The sequence below is a fragment of the Mustela lutreola genome, chromosome 7 (assembly GCF_030435805.1).
Source record: "Mustela lutreola isolate mMusLut2 chromosome 7, mMusLut2.pri, whole genome shotgun sequence".
Lineage (NCBI taxonomy): Eukaryota > Metazoa > Chordata > Mammalia > Carnivora > Mustelidae > Mustela > Mustela lutreola.
Window position 1 is genome coordinate 127,600,021 of NC_081296.1, and position 16,096 is coordinate 127,616,116.

A 16,096-nucleotide genomic window follows, 5' to 3' on the forward strand; every position below is an offset into this window, starting at 1 on the left:
CCTTAAGGAAGAAAGGAATCAAGACGTACTCAGATGAAGGAAATAAGGAGGATTTGTTACTACAGACCTGTTCTGAAAGCATGGCTATAAGAGATTTCTAAACAGACAGAAAACAGTGTAAGAAACAATCTAGGGATAGTAGAAAGGGAGAAAGAACACAGTTAGCAAAAACATTGAAAAATTCAGTGGACTTTTTTTTTTTTTTTAATTAAGCTAAGATAGTTGAGTTTTGTTTTAGTTAGGTTAAACATTTGTTTACAATTATGTTTGATTAGAACATAAATATTCTAAGCAGGCCTATTCTTTCATATGAATGAAACTCTAACTGGCTTCAAGTCAAATGTTCAAAAGAATCTGAATTAGTTGATGCTATATCTATGTGTATATATTCTTTTTTTTAATATTCTTTTTTTAAATTACATTTAATTTTTGTGTGTGTGTGTGTTCCAAAATTCATTGTTTATGCACCACACCCAGTGCTCCATGCAATACATGCCCTCCTTAATACCCACCACCAGGCTCACCCAACTCCCCACCTCCCTCCTCTCCAAAAACCCTCAGTTTGTTTCTCAGAGTCCACAGTCTCTCATGGTTTGTGTCCCCCTCCGATTTCCAGCCAGCTCACTTCTCCTCTCCATCTCCCCATGTCCTCCATGTTATTCCTTATGCTCCACATATGATAATTGACTCTCTCTGCTTGACTTATTTCACTCAGCATAATCTCTTCCAGTCCTGTCCATGTTGATACAAAAGTTGGGTATTCAACCTTTCTGATGGCTGCATAATATTCCATTGTATGTATGAACCATATCTTTTTCGTTTGAGTTTCCTAAATCTTGATTTGTGGTGGAAAGAAAAATTCTAACTTTCTGAAGTAGTTAAAAATACAAGTAGGGGCACCTGGGTGGCTCAGTGGGTTAAAACCTCTGCCTTCGGCTTGGGTCATGATCCCAGGGTCCTGGGATCAAGCCCCACATAGGGCTCTCTGCCTCGAAGGGAGCCTGCTTTCTCCTCTCTCTCTGCCAGCCTCTCTGCCTGTTTATGGTCTCTGTCTGTCAAATAAATAAATAAAATAAATAAAATCTTTAAAAAATGTAAATACTTAAGTTTATATTGCAAATGAGGGAGGGTAAAGAAATATACAAAGATATAAAGTTTCTATACTTCAACTGATAAAATGAGAATTATAATAGACTGTGATAAACTATGTGTGTATTATGTGATTTTTAGAACAACCACTCAGAAAAGCTATGCAGAGATATGCACTCATAAACACTAAAGACAAATTGAAACTGATTCTTAAAAGTGTTCAAATAATCTACAGGAGGATATGAAAAAGAGAAAAAGAGGAACAGTGAACAAGCAAAATAAGATATAAAAAAAATCAAACTTAAGCCCTCATATCAATAATTACATCGCATGTAAATGATCTAAATATAACAATTAGCAAACAGATATTGCAACAGTGAATTAAAAAGCACCACCCAAGAATCCCTGGGCGCCTCAGTCTGTTAAGCATCTGCCTTCAGCTGGGATCATGATACCAGGGTCTTGGAGTCAAGCCCCTTGTCCAACCTCCTGCTCAGTGGCAAGTTTACTTCCCCAGACCCCCAATTCCCCTGTTGTGTGCTCTGTATTACTCTTTCTCTCTCTCTCTCAAATAAATAAATAAATAAATAAATAATTTTTTAAAAAGTGCCATCCAACTACATACTGCCTACAAGACTATTATTTTACTATAATATATATTAAACTAATATATAAATATATTAATATAATCAAGTTTAAAGTAAAAGGATCAAATAATATATATATAATGGATATATTAATCAAAAGAAAGCAGGAGTAGCTATATAAATATTGGGTAGACTTCAGAGAAAAGAAAATTTCAAGAGGCAAAGAGGGACATTTAATAATGATAAAATAGTCAATCTACTAAGAAGACATAGCAACCTAGACATGTATACACCAAACAACAAAAAAATGAAAATCATATGCAGCAAAACCTGGAAAAATGGAAAGGAGAAATCAATATATTCACAGTTATATTTGGATAAGTTGACAGTTCCTCTAGATAGAATAATTAGACAAAAAAAAAAAAAAAATCAGTGAACTACATATTTGACAACATAACCAAAAGGATCTACTCAACATTTATAGAACAGTCCATCAAACGACACACGTCTTCAAGTTGACATGATGCATATAGCAAGAGAGGCCGTATCCTGGGCCATAAAACAAACCTCAACAGGTTTAAGGGAATTTAAATCATATACCGTGTGTTCTCCAACCACGACAGAATCAAACTGCGGATGAATAATTGAAATATAAAGGGAAAGTCTCCAAACATTCGAAAACTAAAAAGTACACTTTCATAAAATCCATCGACCGAAGAAGTCTCAAGAGAAATAAAACACACACTGAACTGAATGGAAACGAAGGTGCGATACAGTATAATCTGTGAGGCTTAACTGAAGGAATGGTGAGAAGAAGTTTGTATCACTAAATGCACACATTAAAAAAGAGGGGCAATCTCTAATCAATAATGTAAGATTCCACAACAATAACTTAAGGAAAAAAAAAAGGAAAAGAAAAATAAGCCAAAGGTGAGCAGAAGGAGGAAATACAGATAAAAGCATAAGAAGTTAAATTGAAAACAGAGGAAAAAAAAAATGTAACAAAGAACTGGTTCTTTGAAAAGAACAGCAAAATGACCAAATTTTTAGCAAGACGGACAAAGAAAAGGAATAGAAAACACAAACTCCTAACCCCAAGAATGAAACGGGAAATATCTCTATTAATTGTACAGACACCAAAAGGAAAATAAGGCAATGCTAGTAACAACTCTACATATACAATTTTCACAAGTTAGATAAAATTTCATGAAAAGCATGAACTATCATAGCTTATTGTATATGAAATAGATAATTTGAATATTCCTATAACTATTAAGGAAACTGAATTTGTAGTTTAAAAAAACCCTCCGCCCAAAGAAAAGAAATCTCCAGGCATAGATGGTTTCCTTAGAAAATTCTATCAATTGTTTAAAGAAGAATTGACAGAAATATTACAAATCTCTTCAAGAAAATACAACAGAGAAAACATTTCACATTCTTTTATTAAGCTAACATTACCCTGACATTAAAAAAAACCCTAAACCAAGAAACAACTATTGAAAATATCTCCATTGAATAAAGCAACAAACACTTTAAACCACATATTAGTAAGAAGAATACAATAATATAAATAATATATAAAAATATATGCAATAAGCAAGTGGGATTAATTATAGGGAAAAAGCCTAATTTCACATTTAGAAATTCAAGTGATTTACCAGGCTAGTATTCTGTATGATTTCATTTATACTACTTTCTTGAAAGGACAAACTTATAAAAAATGGAGAACAGATTAGTAGTTGTCAGTGGCTAAAGGAAGTGAGGTAAAGGAAGAAAGGAAGTGGGTTTGGCTATAAGAGAGACACATGAGGGAAGCTAGTGATGAATATTTTGACCTTATAAATGCCAAAATTCTGCTTTGCATGTTGTACAATAGTCCTATAACATTCAGCATGGGGGGAATTGGGTAAAGGGCAAATCAGATCTCAATGTATTATTTCTCATCACTGCATGTGAAACTACAATTATCTCAAAAAAAAAACACCCTTTTTATTTTTTAGATTTTTAATTTATTCATTTGACAGAAATTACAAGTAGGCAGAGAGGCAGGCAGGGGGCGGGGGGAAACGGGCTTCCTGCTGAGCAGAGAGCCCGATGTGGATCTTAATCCCAGAACCCTGAGATCATGACCTAAGCCGAAGTCAGAGGCTTAACCCACTGAGCCACCCAGGTGCCCCCCCCCCCAAAAAAAAAACATCTTAAAGAACAAAAGAATACAGTGGAAAAGCTTGAAGTCTCCTTATTTACTTGCTTTTATACCTGACTTCTGTGTATGTAGATAATACAACAAAATATTATAACAAATATTTCAGTTTTTATAGTATTTTTTGAGAATTCAGGGTAGATGCATTAGCCTTCCTTGCTGACTTGTATTACTTTTATTAGAATGTTAGTTAAATAAGTATAAACATAAAGAAAGTTCCTAAATTTATTTACTTATAGCATATAGGAAGCTATAAAGTCAAAAGAATTTATAAATTAAATGCTAACAAAACTAAGCAAACAATAAAATCCAAACTAACATCATTAGTTTACTGTGACAAATGATGTTCTTTTGTTGACACTAAATCAGCAATTACAATGTGAATACGGTTCTGACTGCTAAGATGCAATTTGTTTTACTTCATCTTATACATTTTTCAATGTATTGTATGGTGATGCAGCTTTTCTCTCATTTTTTGCATTTTCAAGTAGCACATCAACTTTGCTGTGTCTTAGTGTGCCATAGTCTTGCTTAGTCTTGTTTCAGTTTGAATTCATCATTTATGTATTATGTTTGCCTCTGTGTTCCTTTCCTTAAGTCAACATGTATATTTGGGTAAGCAACATTTTGTGCCCACACTGTCAGAAACACAAGTGTCTGGGCAGGTTCTGAAAGTGTATAGGGCTATGCAGGTACCTGAGAAGTCATATTCAATCATTTAGATTTCTGCCTCCAATTTAAGAAACAAAGTTCTGTACTTCAAACACAGTGAACTCAAAGAACCTCAACAAATGCTTGGAGCTTTTAATTAGCTTCAGATTTCTCTGTACATCTAATCAAAAGATTATAAAATTTTACTGCTAAAGAAAAAAAAATTAAGAGATAACACATAAAATGTGTCAGTACAAACTCACTAAACTATATATATTATCTGCCAAAGTGTGTAATGAATAAGAAAACTATAAAAATCCAAGAAATAGGATGAGGCATCATTTACTTGATTATAAGCACTAGGTTTTCACCCGATGTTTATCTGCTTTTATCTCTGTAGGCTACAAAACTGAGAAAAAAAAAATCATGCTTTACAGTTCAGATAAATATCATTCTATGTAATTCCAAAAAATATTTCTCCTGAAACATTTGTATCATTTTGCAGATGGGTCAGTTACATTGGTTTTTGCTTTTGTTCTTGTTTTTGATGCATGCAAAGTTTAGAATCATCTTCTTCCCTATACTGAGGAGTTTTTCTCTAATGGAAGTCAGACTACTACATGCTGAGCTAATAGCAGTTTCCTACTTATGTATATTCTAATATTAGCTGGGAGCTTTGCGAAATCTATACAGGTTCACCTTATTAAAATAGGTATAATTAGAGTCTATTGCATCAAAATGATAATAGTGAATGCATCTGAATTTTGGCCTCCGGTTTGATTTTTTTCTTCTTCATTATTTTATTGTTATAAAATTTCTTATATTAAAAGCTACTTAAATGACATTATTCTCAGATAAGTAAGAAAACACCTTTGTATTAAAAATTAAATAGACTTTATGATTTGCTCTTTGATATTGAGAATGAGGTATTAAATATAAATCTATAAATATATATCTACAAGAAATAGAATGATGCATCATTTACTTTGTTTTAATGCTAGGTTTTCTAGCTTTATGTGTGTGTGTATATATGTCTATATACACATTTACACACACATATATAAATTTATTTGTTGTACAGTAACATCTAAGCCATATAACATTGTCTTTAGTAAAATTTTGCTTTATCTGTTTCCTGAATTTTCACATTTTTCTCCTCCTCCTTTCTACCTATTCCTTCTTTTTCTTATTCTTTGGTAGTTTTGTGGTTTCATATTTCCTTTTGAGTGACTGTGGAAACTTAGAAAATTTGTGTTTAAAAACTGATTCTATGAAAACCGATTATTAATCTTAGACATTACAGAAGCAATTCAGGTAATTTTCATTTTCTAATTAGTGCATAGATATATTTCCAATTCCATTATAAATATTTAAAACTATTTAATAAAAGCAAATGTGTTATAATAAGCAGAAGTGAGACCCCAAAAAAAGGATTTGACAAAGCCTTGAGGGAAGACGTGGCTAATCACACTCTTTTTTCTTCCTTTTTTAATTTAATTTTATTTTATTTTATTTATTTATTTGAGGGAGAGAGCATGAACGGGGGGAGGAGAAGAGGGAGAGGGAGAAGCAGACTTCCCACTGACCAGGGAGCTCAGTGAGGGACTTGATCCCAGGACCTTGAGATCATGACCAGAGCTGAAGGCAGATGTTTAACCCACTAAGCCACCCAGGCATCCCACACCCATTTCTTTTTTTCTTTAATACAGAACTGTATTACTGTCATGATGAACCAATATAAAAGTAGAATAAGATGAACTTATAGAGTTGGTATATAGCCATAGCATATAAGACTTGCCATAGAGAATAAGACTTTCCATATCATGTAAGACTTTTAAGCCTAGTGAAGAGCATTAATTTTATTCTAGATTACAGTGTGAAGTAGTTGGAAGACAAATTACTGACATATTGGAAACTCATTTTTCCCAAAGTGGAAAACTAGAAGGCAATAAGAAAAGAACTGGAAAGTCCAACAAGAAGGCTCTGTCAAAATCCAAGTAAGAAGTGATGTTGACTTGAACTAGAGGGGTGGCTGAGAAGGAGAGAGTGGGTAGATTTAAAATATTATAAAATGTATTTAAAGTCTACATGAGTTTTTATGGGTTGGATGTGAAAAGTGATAGTTAAAAACAAAAACAAAACGATGATGATTCTCCTGCTGCTGTTCATAATAAAGCATTGATAAGGTTGAAGGCCACATTGGTGATGATGGTGATAGTGATAGATGGCATTTATTGTGTTTTTTCTCTAGGTAGAGGAAAACATTTTTAATAACATCATTAATTTAGCCCTTACAGCAACTTCAATATATAGATATCACTAATTATTATCTCCATTTTATAAGTTGCTATGGACTGAATGCTTGTGTTTTACCCAAATGCATATGTTGAAGCCCTTGTCTTTGATGTGATGGTATTGAGATCTGAGGCCTTTTGGAGGAAATCTTCTCATGAGAGTGGAACCCACATGAGTGCAATTAGTGCACTTATAAGAAGAAACATAAGAGGAATAATTTCATTCTCTCTCATCTGAAGATACAGCAAGATGTCATCATAAAACCAAGAAGAGGCCTTCATTAGAACTTAACCATGATGGCACCAAGATCCTGAACTTCCCAGCTTCTAGAACTATATGAAATAAGTTTCTGTTGTGTAACCATATCCAGGTTACAGTATTTTGTGAAAGCAACCCAAATCAACCAAAACACAATTGAGGAAACTGTGACTCAGAGAAATATAGAAAACTTCCCAGAGTCACTAGTATAGACTGAATGTTTAGGTCTCCCCAAAATGGGCATATTGACACCTACCCCACAATATGATGATGTTTAAAAGTGGAGCTTTTGGGAGGTGATACGGTCATGTTGGTAGGGCCCTTATGAATGGGATTAGAGAACTCCAGAGAGCTGCTTTGCCCCTTTCAGCATGTGAGGACACAGCAAAAAAGATGACCACCTATGAGCCATGAAGCAGACCTTACCAGACACCAAATCTGTAGACATCTTGGTCTTGGATTTCCCAGTCTAAAAAACTGTAAAAAATAAATTTGCATTGCTTAAACCACCCGGTGTATCATATTTCATTATAGCAGCCTGAATGAACTTAGATCATCAGCTAGCATAATATGGGAGGGCCAAGATTTGAACCATAGAGACCATGTTCCTGGTCCTTATATCTTACTGATATCTAAGTTTTCTGGTTTGAGCAACTAAGCAATGGACTTGATAGCTTCACACGCAGAGAAGAGTTCTGACCTGGAGATAAACATATAAGTCCCATGTTTATTTCTCAATTTTTATGTGATATTTAAAGCCATAGAAGTGGATGATACCACATGATAGACCTACAACACTGGGTCAAAAATATCCTTGATTAAAACTGAGAAATATCCTTATTTAGAGGGAACAACCTTATGGAAAGTCTGAGATAGAAACTCCAACACAGTCAATAGAAAATAGGGAAATATATATGTCAGAGGGCCTCGAGGAAAATGTTTTAATACAGTGGGAATTGGTTGATCATGTTGAATGTTGTCAAATAATATGCGTGTACAGAAATACTTAAGGAATTTGACAGCACGAGAGAGAAATGGAGGCAGTACTGGACTAGGGTTAAAGAGAATGGAAGGTGAGCATGTGGAGGTGACCATATTTCCTTCAGGTTTGCCGCTTTCATAGTAACAAAGAAGCTGGCTGGCCTGTGTGCAAGGGAAAGAGTCAAATTAAAGGATGGTATATTTTACGTTTCACATGGGAGATATTAAACACATTTGTGTAGTCACATGTTGAAGAAAGAAGGGGAAAAAAAAAAGGTAGTACCAACTAACCAGTTAGTATTTGTTGAGGCTAAGCTCTGTCTTGCCATATGGTGTGTGATTCAAAAACTTTGCCAGCTCCAGGCCCCATATCAATGTGTTGAAGGAAACATTATTTATTCTTTTTTACAGATGAAGATCCTCAGATTGAGTTGGACCACTAGTAGGTCAGTGGTCACCCAGAAAGCACGGAAAGGATGCGTAATGAACTCAGGGCAAGTGTCGGCAATGACACACCACTCTCCATTTCTTCTGGTTTCTCCTTAGCAGTCTATACCCTAGTTGATTTGTGTGGGCTTGAAGAACACTGAATAACTGCTGACTGCAAGCCCTCTGCCAAGTCAAAATTGCACGTACTGCCAAACAAAGATCAGGCCCAAAAATAATAAAGATGAGGATATACTGTAGACTATAGATGTTGAGTGACTGCGTTATGAATGTATTACATATGTATAACTAAAATTTCTAGATTTGGCGTCTGTTGCAAATAAGTTCTTAATACCTAGTCTATTAAGTTCTGTTGTGATGAAATCTTTCTTTCAGTCCTCAAAATTTTCTTCTCATCACCTATACCCAGATTTTTCGATAAAAAGCTTCCTAGCAGAAGAAATGCCACATCACCTCAGGTGCCTCTCTACACCCTATAGAGAAAGAAAAAGAAAAGAAAAGAAAGGAAGGAAGAAACTGGAAGGGAAGGAAGGGAAAGAAAGAAAGGGAAAAGAAATGGAAAGGAAATGAAAGAAAGAAAAAAAAGGAAAAAAGAAATTAAGAGCTCTAAAACCATTTTCATTCTTGGCTGTTAACACACAGCTATTTTTAAAAGTTATTTTGTGGAACTGGCAAAGAAGGAATGAAGATGGAAAACAAATACAGCTAATCTCATAATTTTTCCACAAAAGGAGCTTTTAAAGAAATCCCATTTTATTGGCTTTCAAAATTAAAAGTACATCTTTTTCATAATCTTAGAACCAGGCTCTTTTCAATGCATCACGCCACATGACAAGAAATTGTGCTTCTAAGATTTTAAAAATAGTAGGATTCCTCCAGCTCTGGCTTTTAGACCATTTTTGCTTTGCGCAATGTAGACTTTATGTGGTCCTATAAATAACTGAAGGGAAGGAGGCAAAGGATTCTTCTCAGTTCCTCTATTACATGAATCACCAGCAAGAAGTGTTGTCTTCCAATAGGAAGGGCATCAATAGATTGTATATATACAGTTCTGCCTTTGTAGGCAGTTTTCTTAAGGTTCTAGTTGAAGAAGTAAGAAATCCAGTGACAAAGGTATCCTTCAGATGATGCTAATTTGATGAAAGTTCAAAAGCCCTATCTATATTGGAAGGAAAGCAGTTTTTCCATGGCTAAGATTTCAAGCTCAAATTTTATACAATAATCCCCCCTTATCTGTGGGGGTATGTTTCAAGACCCCCAGTGGATGTCTGAAGCTTGGGGTCACACTGAACCCAATATATACTATTGTTTTTTCTTCTATACATATAGGTACCTTTGATAAAGTTTAATTTATAAGCTAGGCACAGTAAGAGGTTAACAACAATAGCTAAGGATAAAATGAACAAATGTAACAATACTGTAATAAAAGTTATGTGATATGCTATTTGTCTCTCTCCCTCAAAATTTGTTATTGTACTGTACTCACCTTTATCTTGTGATGATGGGAAATGATATAATAAAGGCCTACGTGATAAGATGAAGCAAGGTGAATGGTGTAGGTGTTGTGGTAGTATTAGTTCACTATTGACCTGGGGATATGTCCAAGAAGGATCATCTGCTTCCAGACGAGGGATGACTACAGAGAGTGAAACCATGGATGAGAGGGATCTATTATAGTCCAAGCATAGTTGTGAGTAACTCTTAAGGTTGCTGTTGTAGAGGTTTGAATCCTTACTGCCAACCCCAAATTTCCTCATAGAGATAGCAGGACTTTCACTTGTTTTAAACTAGACACACAACCCATCTCTAATTTCCCCACTGAACCAGTAAGAAATTAAACATTCTCAAGTTACTATGGGACTGAAGTCTAACTTAGACATCAAATCTGAGATTTTTTTTTTTTAATTTTAAGAAAGAATTTTACCCTCAATTTCTAGGAAGCCCCTGGAGAAATCATGTTGGTGGATCAATATTAACAAAAGGATGTATTTTGGGATGCCTGGGTGGCTCAGTCAGTTATGTGTCTGCCTTTGGCTCAGGTCATGATCCCAAGGTCCTGGGATTGAATCCCACATGGGGTTCCTTGCTCAGTGAAGAGCCTGCTTCTCCCTTTGCCTACTTCTCCCCCTGCTTGTGCTCACTCTCTCTTTCTCTCTCTCTGACAAATAAATAAATAAAATATTTAAAAACAGAAAGGATATATTTCAATTCTGCAGGTGTATACCATCCTTAACCAGCTTATTCACATTTCTGTTTTGTCCAACATTAGAGAACCTCGCTAAAATAGTAGGGTCCAGTAACAAGTAGTTTTATTCATGACATATTAACATGTCACCAACAGTTACATAGAAAGAGAAAACTTACTCTATGGTACATTCATGAAATCATCTCTGTAATAAATAAATGGGTTAGTAGCTAAAGTCACAAATTTAATTCTACAAATATCACTTTGCATATATTTCCAGGAGATTATTTTTTTAATTTATTTGTTTTTGAGAGAGAATGAGTGCAGAGGTAGGTGGAGAGGGAAAGAGAGGGAGAAAGAGAGAGAATCTCCAGTAGACTCCCTGCTGAGTGCAGAGTCCAACCTGAGATATGACCTGAGCTGAAATCAAGAGTCTGACACTTAACAGACAGAGTCACCCAAGTACTCCTCTAGGAGCTATTTTTTGTATATATTTAACACTTGAGTTCTCCACATCCAATAATCATTTTTAAAAGCTTAGAGAAACCATGAGGGACTGTGGACTCTGAGAAACAAACTGAGGATTTTGGAGGGGAAGGGAGTAGGGGCTTGGGTGAGCCCGGTGGTGGGTATTATGGAGGGCACATATTGCATGGAACACTGGGTGTGGTGCATAAACCATGAATTTTGGAACACACACACACACACACACACACACATGAAATTAAATTAAATTAAAAAATATATTACCTTTGTTTTCCACAAAAAGTAAGAATTTCTACAACTTTACCAGGAAAACTTTAGTAAGTATATTGCTAATTAACATATTTCTTTACCTCCTTCCTTCTAAAAGAATTGGTTCAGCAGGATGAGCACTGGATGCAGTGCATAAACAATGAATCTTAGAACACTAAAAAAATATTAAATCAATTATTAAATAATATTAAATAATACTAAAAAATAGTAAAATGGTGTTGCCAATGGGTATTCAGTAGTATAATTCATTAGCTCACATTTTGATAGAATCTATCAATGATTTGTTGGTGACTTTAGCTTGGAAAAAGGAATGACTCTTATTTCCTGCCTCTGCTTATATCTGTTCATACAAGTTTTATGACAAAGTAGAAGCCTGGTGTATTTAATGTGCTCACAAAGAAATATTCTTTGTCCTTTTCTAGGTCTTTTCAAGATTTAATATTCCCTTTGTGTAGAAATTAAAGCTGGTTGAGATGAAGTAGAAACAGAGCTGTATCTCCAGAATTTTATATCCTACATAGAGTTCTAAAGGTACATTGAACAGCTCCCTTAGATCAAACCCTAGCACTTTTTAACTCACAAATGCATTCCTACTGGCTGTTGGAGAGAGAAATGTTTAAAGGGTTGGGTAATTCTCTTCTCATTTTCATTTCTTGTAGGTATGTAAAGCCCCTGAGGGTTAAAAAAAAAATACCTAAGACATTTACATGTGCATGATCATGAAATAAAAAGTGATGAAACAGAGAAAAAGATTTTATTTCCTGGAAAAGTAAATGATTCAATGCTAATGCAGTTAGAAATGGTACATAACTTATTACAGATGTTTAAAATGCAAGCAATTCAAGGGGACACCTCTACAAAAGAATCCACTTCAGGAATTTATCAGAAAAATGGCCTTTATAGTATTTGAAATCTGATAACCTAGGTTTGCTCTCATTTCAATTATAAAAATAAAGTGAAATAAAATATTTGGAGAAACACACACCAGTGCACAGATACACTCATGCAAACACACAGACACGAACTGAACAACCTACTTCCATGCGGTAGACACTATTTGAAATAGTTCTTTAAATAAACCTAATTTGTTCCAAGCCCAGTGTAGGGAAAGTTGTTAAGAACAGTGATACTGGCAGGAAAATAAAATGCACTTTGGTTTTGAGATGCATTAGCACATCCACACTATCAGAAACCTGTCGGGAAATATCCTCCCTAAAGGCCAGAGTCTTTTCTGCAGAGTGGGGATTTAATGCTAATACTCAGAAGGGAAACATAACTAACTTTACTGTTCAATATTTACATCCATAATGAATATTTTTGACAATTACTTGAATTATAAAAAATCTGTCTCAGGAAACATTTTCTCATGACTTCAGGGTGCAAATATGTGTGCTGGTCTCGGAGGAAATCCCTGACTCCCGCTCATCTCGGGAGGCGTGACAATCTATACTCCTGCTCTTCCCCAGACATCATGCTTGGCTCATAGATCTGATCATGGGTCTCAAGTGAACGTGAGTGTAAAAAGGAACGATTGTAATCTGCATCCTTTATGAGAATCTCATATATATATAAAGAGGACAAGCCCAACCCTTGAGATGGTGCACCCTTTCCCTGCAGCGAGGTTTTGATGTCTACCCAGCAGGGTTCAATGTATCCATCGGCATTGGTACAGGGAACCAGGTGCTGATGTGTTACACTTTCACGGGGCTGAATGATAGCTATCGATGTCGTGGTCTGGATTTTAGTGGCTAAATCTTGTTTTGTAGATATTTTTACAAGCATCTTATCAAACCCTGCTGCTGTGGCTGGCTATTTTCAAGGAGGCAGGTGTAAACTGGATCTCTGTTCATTTGCACACCCATGCATTTATGGAAACTACTTCCTTTCTGTAATCAACGTCTCCTGGTTGATCTTCGCCACCTGCCATGTTATTCCTCAAACTTCTAAACCCAGGGACAAAGTCACAGGCTGAATGAGCTTCTCTCTATCCTCTATGATTCCTCTCTGTTGTCACACTTTTATTGTAGCACCAACTATACTCTGACTACAGCCTGCCAGAATTCTGGACCTCCTATTGCTTTTATTCCTGGGTTGAAGAGGATAATTAAGCAAATAAATATCCATAATCGGTCAGACTTATGAGTAAGCTGAAGAAGATAATGTAGGCTAAGATAGAACATTCGGCTGTGGGTGTACAGAGACTTGCAAGTCTAAAGGAGAAAATCTGGCTACCTGTGTTTGATCTGAGATTAATAAGGAATAAAAGGACTTTTGGAAAATGGGGAGAAAAGGTGTTTTAGGAAGAGGGTAGAGCAAATGCAAAGATTTGAGGAGTGGGAATGTTTGAGGAGTAGTTGATGGATGTTTGGGAGGGGTATTGGCTGGAGTCCAGGGAGATAGCAGGAAGGTATTTAGAGGACATTGAAGCAGGAGGCCAAGGTCAGGCTCTGGAGACCATGCCTAAAGCAGAAACCAGTGAGGAACTGACCTCAGAAGGGAATCCAGGGTGACACCAGCCCTTGTCCTGTTAACTTGAGAAATGTCCCAAGTTGCCAGAAGTTGATCTGTGAATCAAATATTTTCCCTTAAAGTTCTAGAAATTATCTAGTGCTTCTTAAAAGGAAAAACGTTGGCAAAAAGAAATCTACTGTGGTGCCGCGTGGCATGGTTGGTTAAGTCTCCAACTCTTGATTTCGGCTCAGGTTATGATCTCAGGGCTATGAAATCAAGCCCCACATGGGGCTCCATGCTCAGTGTGGAGTCTGCTTAAGACTCTCTCTCTCTCTCTCTCTCCTCCATCTGCCCCTCCCCCCTCCTGCTTATGCTGTCTCTAAATAAATAAATAAATAAATAAAATCTTAAAAGGAAAAAAAAGGAATCAACCTCTCAAATTGGCTTTGCTGTAGAGTTCGTTCTTCTAGCACTACCCTGGAGATATGCTATCCACAGGTTAAGATTCAAATCTTCACTTATCTAATTGCTCACTGTGTGACCTTGGGCAAGTAACTTGAAATTTCCAAACCCCAGTTCCTTGTAAGAGGGAAAGAACAATAGTAACTGTCTCATACGGCATATGTCAGTATTAGGTGGTACAGTCTAAGGAAGGTACATGATTAAGTGGCTGCCCCATGGTGATAGGATTTAGCCATGCATGATATTTATTATTAGTTAATAAATTTGCTATAATTGCGAGCATTGTTTCCTAGCAGGAAACAATATTATACATTTCTGTCCTTCATGAGACATCACCTCTAATCTACCTTTGGGGTGATTCCACTGGACAAATCCTGAATATGAAAAAAAAAAATTATCTCCTCATAAAACACAGTGAGAGTAGATGTTGGAAGCAGTTAAATGTAGGATTACATTTAGAGAGAATTTCATTGTCATTACCAAAGTTGTTTCAGGGGTGAAATCCGTGGTCTGCAGAGGGATGAATGTTCAAGCTTGCATTGGATTAGCACTTGACTATGACATTCCATCATGAGCATACTTCAATAAATTTTCTTAAAGGTTACTTCCAACCCTGGGATTCTTTTAGTCAAATGTTTCCAGGGCAGCATGCACTAATTAAATGACTGAATTTAGAAGAGGGGGATAGTATGACCTGTGGTGTTAACAGATTAATGCCATATTTCATCCCCAAAGCCAATTTATCCCCTACAATTTCCTGCCATGTGATGTCTTCGAGAACTGTTTGGGGCAGCATTTCAAACCTTCTTTTACTCTGTTTTTGAGAGTGCCATGACTGCAATGAGTATGTGGCAAAACCTATTTAAGGAATGCTATTTTTTAAATTTGCTCGGTAGTAACTGAGCTAAAGAAGAGTACAGATAACTTCATCACCATTGACCATTTCAGCAACAGAAAGCAGCAAAAGCCTGTTGACTGGCAGACCATTACAGAGCAAGGCACTGATAACTTGACTGAAACATCTGCCATTATCCTCCAGCTCCTTGCTCTATCAAATAAATGAAACGATACTTTATTGGTGCCATGTTTATGTTTGGAGAAGCATGCACTTGAAGTCGCCTGATGTTAGCTTCTACAAATATTATTAGAAAATAACCAGCTGTGTTTGGAATCTGATGAAGCTATTTATTATTTTAAATTCCTGGAAGGAAGGAAAGATGACTGCATGTTTTGTCTGTGTAGTATGACCCCACTATAACACATGATGTGTATCTATCAAAACTCCATAAGTACGGGGAAATTCTTTTCAATTTCAAATGCTGATGAGCCTTTTTACTTATTTTTGATGGTATCCTATTCACTTACCACAGCCTGAAGTATTTCTAAACCATGACCTCAACAGAGTTTGTTAATGCATTCTTTCATGTCTACTCACCTTTTAAACACTCAGTTTACACTTACTTTCCCCTGGTTAACTTCATCTAGCAGATAGGAAAACTGGGTCCCCAGAAGTAATAAAATGAACCTCACTGTTTAAGCAATTAACTGATATCCACAGTGTATTTAAGGCCATGTTTAAGACATTCTGTCTAAGGTATTACAGAAATAATTTTCTCATAATTAAAGTGTCTTTCTTTCATTAGCTTACTCAGCTAGCACTACACAGTAAACCTTATTTACAGAGAGGCACCTAATTACATTCATTTCTGCTCGTTTCTTTACTGCTGTTAA